Genomic DNA, 9,122 nt, shown 5'->3' with positions numbered 1-9,122 from the left:
TCTTGTTTTGCAGGATTTGTATCAATAGAAGGAAAATGGGGCTCCTTTGGGGGAACTAGGGGATCTCATCACAATGTCAAAAATGATATATAAAATCTGGAATCAAAACAGTGTTTTCTTTTTCTTTTTAACCCCTTTTTTAAACTATAGATGACACCTGTCTTAATAAAATATTGTTTAGATAGTTTAGTTATTGCATGTAAGCTTTGAAAAAACCTTCCATTCATGCTACAAAGGTTAAATATGTCAATGAACCACACATTACATGTGATTCACTGGAAAAAAGAAACTTCCAGCAGGGATGAATTTGTCATACTGTTTGTACTACCTTTGTAGTTCTCTCTCTTCCGGTGAAATTCGAGAGGCAGCTCAAGTCCTGTGCTATTACATCAGCCCAATTAAATTAAGAGGAGGAAGTATCATACTTTGTTTCTCTGATGTTTTTCTCCGTTAACTTAATTGAGGCTTTAGAGAGCTTCTGGAATGTGGAAACTCTGTTTTGTGGAACTATATAGGAATTTTACAGCATGGAAGAATTTTTAACATATCGGAGGCCACCCAGACCCTATACTATTGTCCTGTGTCTTGTGTCATTAATTACACTAATCCAGAGACAGATAAAGTGCTTGTTTGTCATTGCAAACCACCTCCACCCCCCCAGAAAGAAGTATAAACCCCACAATGTACTTATGGGATGTTGAGGACGTCAGGTTTCTGTTGGTATACGCCATCAGTTTCTGGCCTAGACAGTAGTCTGGTCCAGCTTCAAAACTGTTACTTGTCCATCAAATCAGCTGGTTGTTTTCTTAATACTTTGCTCAGATTAAGTATAGGATGTCCAGGAAGGGTGTCCAGGAAGGGTGGTCATTCCTAAAGGAAGTGATCCTTCGGGCACAGAGGGAGACTATCCCAGTATGAGGGAAAAGGGGGAAAGGAGCCAAAAAACTTCCTTGGCTAAATAGGGAAATCCAGGGGAGCCTAAGGGCAAAAAAGAAGGCATATGGCAGAAGCAGGGGAAAGCTACCAAGGAGGAGTATACCTAGTTGGCCTGCACTTGCAGGGTGGCAGTTAGAAAAGCCAAGCAACTACAGAGCTGAGGCTGGCAACACAAATTAAAGGCAACAAAAAGTATTTTTCTAGGTATGTAGGGAGTAAAAGGAAGGTGCAGGGCAGCATAGGACCCCTACTGAACAAGAAGGAGCAATTAGTGACAGGGGAGGCTGGTGGGGGGGACAAGGCTGAGCTATTCAATGACTTTTTTGCCTCTGTTCCTGAACAGGGGTTAAGATAGTCTCCTAATGGGATTGCAGATGGGCATCAGAGGGACACCAGCCCACCAACTGACGATGCTGACTTGGTGCAGAGTCATGCGGATGGACTGGATGTGTTCAAGTCAGCAGGCCCAGATGAGCTGCATCCAAGGGTACTGAATGAATTGGCCGGTGTCATAGCAGAACTACTGGTGCGGCTGTTTGAGCACTCATGGCGCTCAGGTCAGGTCAATAGAAAAGGGCCAATGTGGTCCCTGTTTTCAAGAAGGGGAGGAAGAAGGATCTGAGTAATTATAGGCCAGTCAGTCTCACCGCCATCCTTGGAAAGGTCTTTGAAAAGATGATGAAGGATCGTATTTGTGGGAGTCCAGCAGGAAAAATAATGCAGCAGGGAAACCAGCATGGATTTGTAGCAGGTAGATTTTGCCTGAGCAAACTAGTTTCATTATATGACAGGGTCACAAAATGCTTAGATGCAGGATTAGAGGTGGATGTTGTTTTCTTGGATTTTAGCAAGGATTTCAAGATGGTATCTTATCTCATTCTCCTAAATAAATTAAGAGACTGTAACATAGATGTTTACACAGTCTGGGAGGCAGCAAATTGGCTTAGCAGTTGCACCCAGAGAGTGGTAGTAGATGGGTCAGTATTGTCCTGGAAGGATGTGGGTAGTGGGGTCCTGCAGGGTTCAGTCCTTGGACCTGTGCTCTTCAATATCTTCATCAGTGACTTGGATGTGAGTATGAAGTGTACTCTGTCCAAGTCTGCAGACAGTACTAAATTGTGGGGTGAAGTGCACACTCTGGAGGGCAGGGAACAATTGCAGGCAGACCTGGACAGGTTAGAAAAGTGGGCAGTACACAATAGGATGCAGCACAACAAAGACAAATATGGAGTGCTGCACCTAGGGCACAAAAATATCCAGCACACCTACTGGCTGGGAAGTGACCCTCTCAGTAGCACAGAAGCAGAAAGGGATCTCAGAATCATAGTGGACTCCAAGATGAACATGAGTCACCAGTGTGACAAAATTATCAGCAAAGCTAACCACACTTTATCATGCATAAGCAGATGCATGACAAATAGGTCCAAGGAGATGATACTCCCCCTCTATGTGGCATTGGTTAGACTGCAGTTGGAGTACTGTGTCCAGTTTTGGGTGCCATACTTCAATAAAGATGTTAATAGACTCAAGAGGGTCCAGAGGAGGGCCATGTGTATGGTTAGGGGCTTACAGGACAAGCCCTATGAGGAGAGACTGAGGGACCTGGACCTTTTCAGCCTCCGCAAGGGAAGGCTGAGAGATGATCTTGTGGCTGCCTACAAATTCATCAGGGGCATGCAGCAAGGGATTGGAGATGCTCTGTTCACCAGGGCACCTCTTGGGGTAACAAGAAACAATGGACACAAACTGACAGAGAGCAGATTTAGGCTAGACATCAGGAAAAACTTCTTCATGGTAAGAGTGGCCAAAATTTGGAATGGGCTTCCACGGGAGGTGGTGCTCTCCCCTACCTTGGGGGTCTTTAAGAGGAGACTGGATAGGCATCTGGCTGGGGTCATCTGACCCCAGCACTCTTTCCTGCCTAGGCACAGGGTTAGACTTGATGATCTGTTGAGGTCCCTTCTGACCCTACTATCTATGAATCTATGACCTATATCTTAGATCTGTACAACTTTCAGTGCTTGCAAATAACTTGATAATATTCTTCAAAGATGAGGATGTCCCTGAGTCCCCAAATGTAAGGTCCTTGCTTTAATAAGTACAACAGCTCTTTTGTCACCATTTATAATCTATTCCTTTAGAGAACTTTATCTTGGATGCACCATTCAGTTCTCAGGAGTTCAGTTTTGTTGTTTTTATTTGCTTGACAGTATCACCCAGATGGCTCAATGGAGGTCAGATGGCTCAATGGAGGTCAGGGCTTCATTATTCTTGATTTTATGTATACACATAAGAGAGATTTCAGGCCCCACAGAGCCTACAGTTTAAACAGACAAGTTAAAGAAGGGGAGATGGGAAGTATTATTCATCTGGACTTTACAAATAGGGAATAGAGGAACAGGGAGATCAAGCAAGCTGTGCATAGGTTTTAAGGTGCTGAACTCCCATTGATTTTAATGAGAGTTAAGCGACTTATCCAATTTCATGTAGAAAGTCTGTGGAACAGCCAGAAACTGTCAGGTAACTAACCTACAGGATTCTATTCATTTCATTTTCAGTCATTTATACACTGTTTCCCAACCTAGATGCAAGGAGGCTGGATAATTTACCCAAACATCCATGAGAGTCGGCTCTCAGCTCCTTCCTTCAAGCAGTGACCATATGTCTTCCCAGATTCAAGCCTAAATTAATTTCTAGGGAGGCAGCAACCTATTTCGGGCACATCCTTTTAAGCAGGAGATCAAAGATACAAATAAACCTGCTGGAGAACCTTCTGCCTTTGTTGCATACAATGAAGGTGAACCAGGATGCCACAGCTACAACATCATCATCTTTACAGGTATGCTACCTGACTGATAGGGTCTCTATTATTAGTAGCTGGGAGGTCATTAGGGTCTCTCTCCTGCCTTCCTGTTTTAATCAATCAACTCTCTTAGTGACAGCTCTTGACCATTAAATAATTTTTATTAGTATCTAGGGCCCAAAAGCATGGATGATTCCATCTATCTTCATTAACACTAATTTCAGCATGAGGAAGAGTATACCTGAGTGACAATAGTAGGACATTTTCTCCTCTGGCTCCTTCCCCTCCTTTCTTTCCCAATGGGCAATAAGCATTCAGAATGGCTTTTTATCATCTATTGTTTTGAGGTCTTAGGTGGTACCCTCTCTTGTCTACCCTGAGGGACTTAAGAAAAAATGGACAGTATCCTTTTTAAAGTTAGATAAATAATATATAATTACCCTCATTTTGTAAGTAATCTAAGAATGTCTCCCAGGTCAAGAAGGAAGAAAGAAAGATCAATATTTATTGATGTCTGAATTACATTCCTCTACACTAAAAATTAACTTCTTCGGTTGCTTAATAGAATCCACCCAGGGCAAACTGTAGGCTGCAAATCCATTGTTCAGGATATTAATCCACGTAGAGAAAAATTGGCTTTTTGGGGGGTTATTCTTTGGCCACCTTTCCCCTGTTCTTGTTTTCTTAAGAGATCCAAAACCAGAATTTAATGTATTTTGCTCTCAGATGATACGAGAGGGCATCAATGCTCTAACACATTGACAAGGTTTGGTGGTTGAGATTTGGCATTCCAGGCCTTCCTTGGCTGTAATCCCTGTTTCACAGAACATGTGGGATTAGGAATAGGCTATGGATTCTCTTGTAACACATAAAGGAAGCAGTATATTCAGACTCTCATTTGGTACAGACTCTTGTTTTCCGAGATTTAAATCCAGGTACTTTGTATGGGGGGCCTTGAAAGAAAGTTCTTGAGAGAAATGGTATCCCAGATAAAAAACCAGATCAACAGTTTGTTGCCCTGTGCATATTTCTCCATCACAAAATGGGAGGCAAGGCATTGAAATGTAAAGGAAACAGAACTGATTTATGACTGGGATGGAAAACAATGGGCTCCTATAGACATGTAGGGAACTGGCTCCGATGCGCTGGAAATCCAGCGAGTAGGAGCAGACTCGATTGAGTCTGCTCAATTAATTGAGTTTGCTAGAGCACAGAAATAAACATGCTCCAACAGACTCTAGTATCCCATGTATCAGTGTCCCTTGCATTGAAAAATGGCAGCAGGGTGGTTTGTACTAACACTTATTTGATGAGCTTTAGTTCAAAGCACCCCTCCACCATTTTCAGTGAAGGAAATGCTGATACATGTGATGCTTGGATATTTCTAATTAGTACAGCTCACTGATTAAAATTCCCCCTCCCCCCCATGCCTCCCAGATCACATGCAAAAATGCCCAATAACCCCTTATTCATCTATTTTACATTGTGGAGTTCCTTCCTTGTGGAGGGAGAGAGAGGTTGGATGGACATTTATATGTATTCTAAGGAGAAAGATCTGCTTGCCTGAGAAAATTACATATGAAAAAATATTGCCTTAGCCATGAAAATCCAGGGAATATGTGTGAAGCAAGATTTTTGAGGTGAAGGAAAGGAATATTTTTTACTGAACCCAAATACTGTTGGGAGAGATTGTCAAACAAAATGCCTGCTTCATGTCTGGGAAAGAAGATATAGTGTAAGCTACTTAGCAGTTAGAACAATTATTTTTGTTTAACTCCATTATGTTAATGAAAATAATCATTTAAAATGGGTAGTGGGGAATAAACCTATAAAACAATGAGAAGTTATCAGAGGTAGATACAGATCAAATTAAAAACAGTTTCTAGAGTTAAAACACTGTCTGCGGTGCTGTTTTTTTCATTTTAAGAAGCTAATCCCTAGTGTGAGAGTGCTTCACCGAACTGCTCCCTTTTAAAACTGTGCAGTCCTTGTCTCCAAAAGAAAGCTACATGATATTTGTAGAAAATGGGACAGAGAACAAAAACAGTTTCTAGCTTAACTGGACACCAAAACCCATGGACTTAATGCAGACAATGTTATTATGGCTCTTTAGAACTCACCTACTTTCCCAGGTAACTTCTTTTTGCTCAACAGGTGATAATGAGCCTCTTTCCTTTTGAAAGGTCTTATTAATTTATATATTGGGGTTTAAATAGCAACTATTCCTTACTTGGTTTGTAATTACCTCTGGCAACCTTTCTTTGTGCAAAGAACAGAGTATGAGCTAATTCTTGGGTAGCAAAAAGTGGAAAGGTGTATAACAAAGCCAACCAGAAGAGAAAAATATCAAGTGTGTGAAGAAGTAAAAGTAACACCAACCTGGCACACCAGCTGAGAGTGTATATAGACTACAGAATTACATGTTTGTTGGTTTTCATTGAGAAGGAGAGAGAGGGCTGCAAGCAGCTAAGATGGAGACATGAAGTAGGAGTGTATATGTGATCCGTTAGGTCATGTGATACTTGGAATATGAATACCTGGTTTCTGAAACTCTGGTGAGACCATTTTTTTTCACTGGATGAGGCTGCAGTGGTGATAAAGTTCCATAGTTGTATCATATATTAAATGAGCTCTCTGCAAATCATGTTAACTAAATGTCATGCCATACTAGTCCTTTCCACATCTCCTCAGAGTATACCAGGTGAGATGTACTTGGTTTCCTTATTTATTTTTACATTGGGGAGTTTGCATTCATAGGAATATAAAACTGGGAGATCTCCTGGGTCAGCAAGACCACTTGCTTGCTATCAGGCAACTGGGTCATATAATCCCTTTCCTAAACTGATCAAGACCCATTTTAAAAGTAGTTAGGTTACTTGTCCTCATTTTGCATCTTCACCATGGCTTCACTATGGCTTTTATCCTTAAATGATAAAAAAGAAGCCTGAGCTTTGAAGTATTCGGTTGCTTGTACAACTCAGCCAGCTTCAGAATTCCATTAACTCTAATGGGCAATGCTGTGGTGTATACAGTACTACCTGGAGTGTAATAATCTCCACAGGGACTGGAGCTTCTTTGAGAGCTTCAAAACTAGCCAGCTACAGAAAATGGCCTTGAAGCTTCAGTTTCAAAGCCAAGTGGGGGAGAGTTGTGGTAAGTAGTCTCAGAAATGCCTCAGTGCAACAGCCTTCACCTCCAGCTTAGGCTGTCTGTAGATGAGAGGAAAGTTTATGGCAGGGTATGGAAAATGCATAAAGTCACAAAGACAATGCATGAAAAGTATGTTACAAAGGTAGTTTAATCAGTGGGGAAGGAGAAATGGTTTATTCTTAGCTGCAGAGACAATTGGCTGAGTTGCTAAAGAATGCATCCCTTCAGGTTGTTTCAGACCAACATTTTCTAAGATTGCTCTAGAGTTTCCAGGGGCTGCTTCAGGATTCTGTAGGAGCCAAATCTTGGAGGAGTGTGCATCTCAGGACCCAGGACATCTTTGTGGGCCTGGGTGAGGCTTTTCTTTGTTCTTCAGTGACACACTCCATATTCTGTTATTTTCCAAGCAGTTATATTACTTGCATCTTGCATCTTCCCCCGAACCCATTTTAGTCTGTCCCAGCATTCATTCCAACACACTGCAAAATTATGGACTATAAGTACTATCCTATTAGACTGCTCCTTTCAGTCTTGTATTTACTGATTGCCAGCCACTTGTTTTTACTGATTCTTAATAGCACTTTTGGGAGAGGCTTCTCTTCCTACATAACTCCTTCCAATTCACATTAGGTGATATACACCTGGGTTTCTTGAGGAAATCCCATGTGAACAGTTTACCCTGAAACCACCAGTTATATATACAGAGATTAGATAAAGGGCCAGTTATTTAATGCAAGTTTTAAATCATATATCCAGGAACAGCTATTGGTCACATAACCTATAAAATGTCATTGGGCAGTATACATTGCTTACTGTCTTTCTTAATGTTTGTATATCTTTATTTTTCTTCTCCTGGACTTCTTCTGCTGTTATTTCCTTCTGGCTAAGTAATAAATTTCTAGACTTTTAAAGACACTTTGCTGCACTAGAGTAAGTTAAATAATATTTTAAAAGGAATGCAGAAGGTAGAACCTCATGTATCAAAAAATCCTTATCTCTGTGACTGACACCTTAAATTATTAGAGTGGAGCAAAATCTAAAACCGATATACTTTTTGTTATCTATGAAGCTAGTGTCCAGAGTTGAATAGAAGGCAAGTGAAACTAATTTTATCAGATGGGTAAACTTAAATTAAAAATATTTTAGGATGATTTAAAACATTCAATAAAAAATTCAGAAAATTGAAATCCTGAAGAAAAATATGTAAGAGATTGCAATCTAAATTTTCATGGGAAAAAATATTTTTATTTGTCAAAATTTGTTAAAGAAACAAAAAAAAGTCCCTACATCTGTGTCTAAATTCAAGTTGACAGCATCCCTTTGGATGTATTACAATAATTTCATACAGGGTTGAACCAAATTCTGTATTCAGGTGTTCAGTTCAGTGCTGGGCACAACGATGTCCCTAAGCTGATTTGAATGCTTTTACATAGAATTTGGATGTACTACTTAGCTGCGGTATCCTAAAAGGACATGCTGGAAGGGGCATGGTTGACATAATACAAAAAATATTCTTGTTTAGTATTGCTGTGGCAGAAGTCACCAGGTGGGTGCTGGAACAGCTGGCTAGCAGTGCTACATTAACAAGGGTCAGATTTTGAGGCAGAGTCGCTCTCTGGTAATCAAGCATTGCTCTGTGGAGCTGATGATGAAAGAAAAGGACCAATCTCATTGACTAAGGCAGCAGTTCCCAAACTGTGAGCTGCAACCCCAAATGGGGTTGCAACATCAGCAGATGGGGTTGCGATAAATGTGCCCCCCGAGATTTCTGCACCCACAGTGCGGTATGGGGCTGCAGCCAGGCTGGACCAGCTCTGGGCAGGAGCTGCTTCTGTGGCCTAGTGGGTGGGACCTGCTGTGGCAGGGAGTGCTGCACCCCCCCGTGGCCACCAAGGTGAGGCACAGCAGTGGCAATAGCATGAAGTTGTGCCTCACTGCTGCCAAGTGAGCAGGGGGTGCCTTGGCTTGGCAGCCATGGTGGCATGGTGTGGCACAGTGCTTCCTCCCTCCCATGCCAGGTCCTGCCCACTGGGCCATGAACAGGGCTGGCCTATCTTATACTGCGAAACCTGCAGCTGCAAGGGGCCCCACAGCTAAGGGGCCCCCTGTGCATAGGCAGCAGAAGTGAGGGGCTAATGGGGTTCATCCCCCCCAAACGGAGAGCAGCCGCAGGCATTGCCTTAGGGCAACCTGGCTGCAGGGTCCTACAGCAGGGGCAGGCCCACTGAGCTAC

Source organism: Crocodylus siamensis, chromosome 7 (genome assembly GCF_052110815.1).
Source record: "Crocodylus siamensis isolate JL-2025a chromosome 7, ASM5211081v1, whole genome shotgun sequence".
Taxonomy (NCBI): domain Eukaryota; kingdom Metazoa; phylum Chordata; order Crocodylia; family Crocodylidae; genus Crocodylus; species Crocodylus siamensis.
This window is presented reverse-complemented; position numbering follows the sequence as displayed.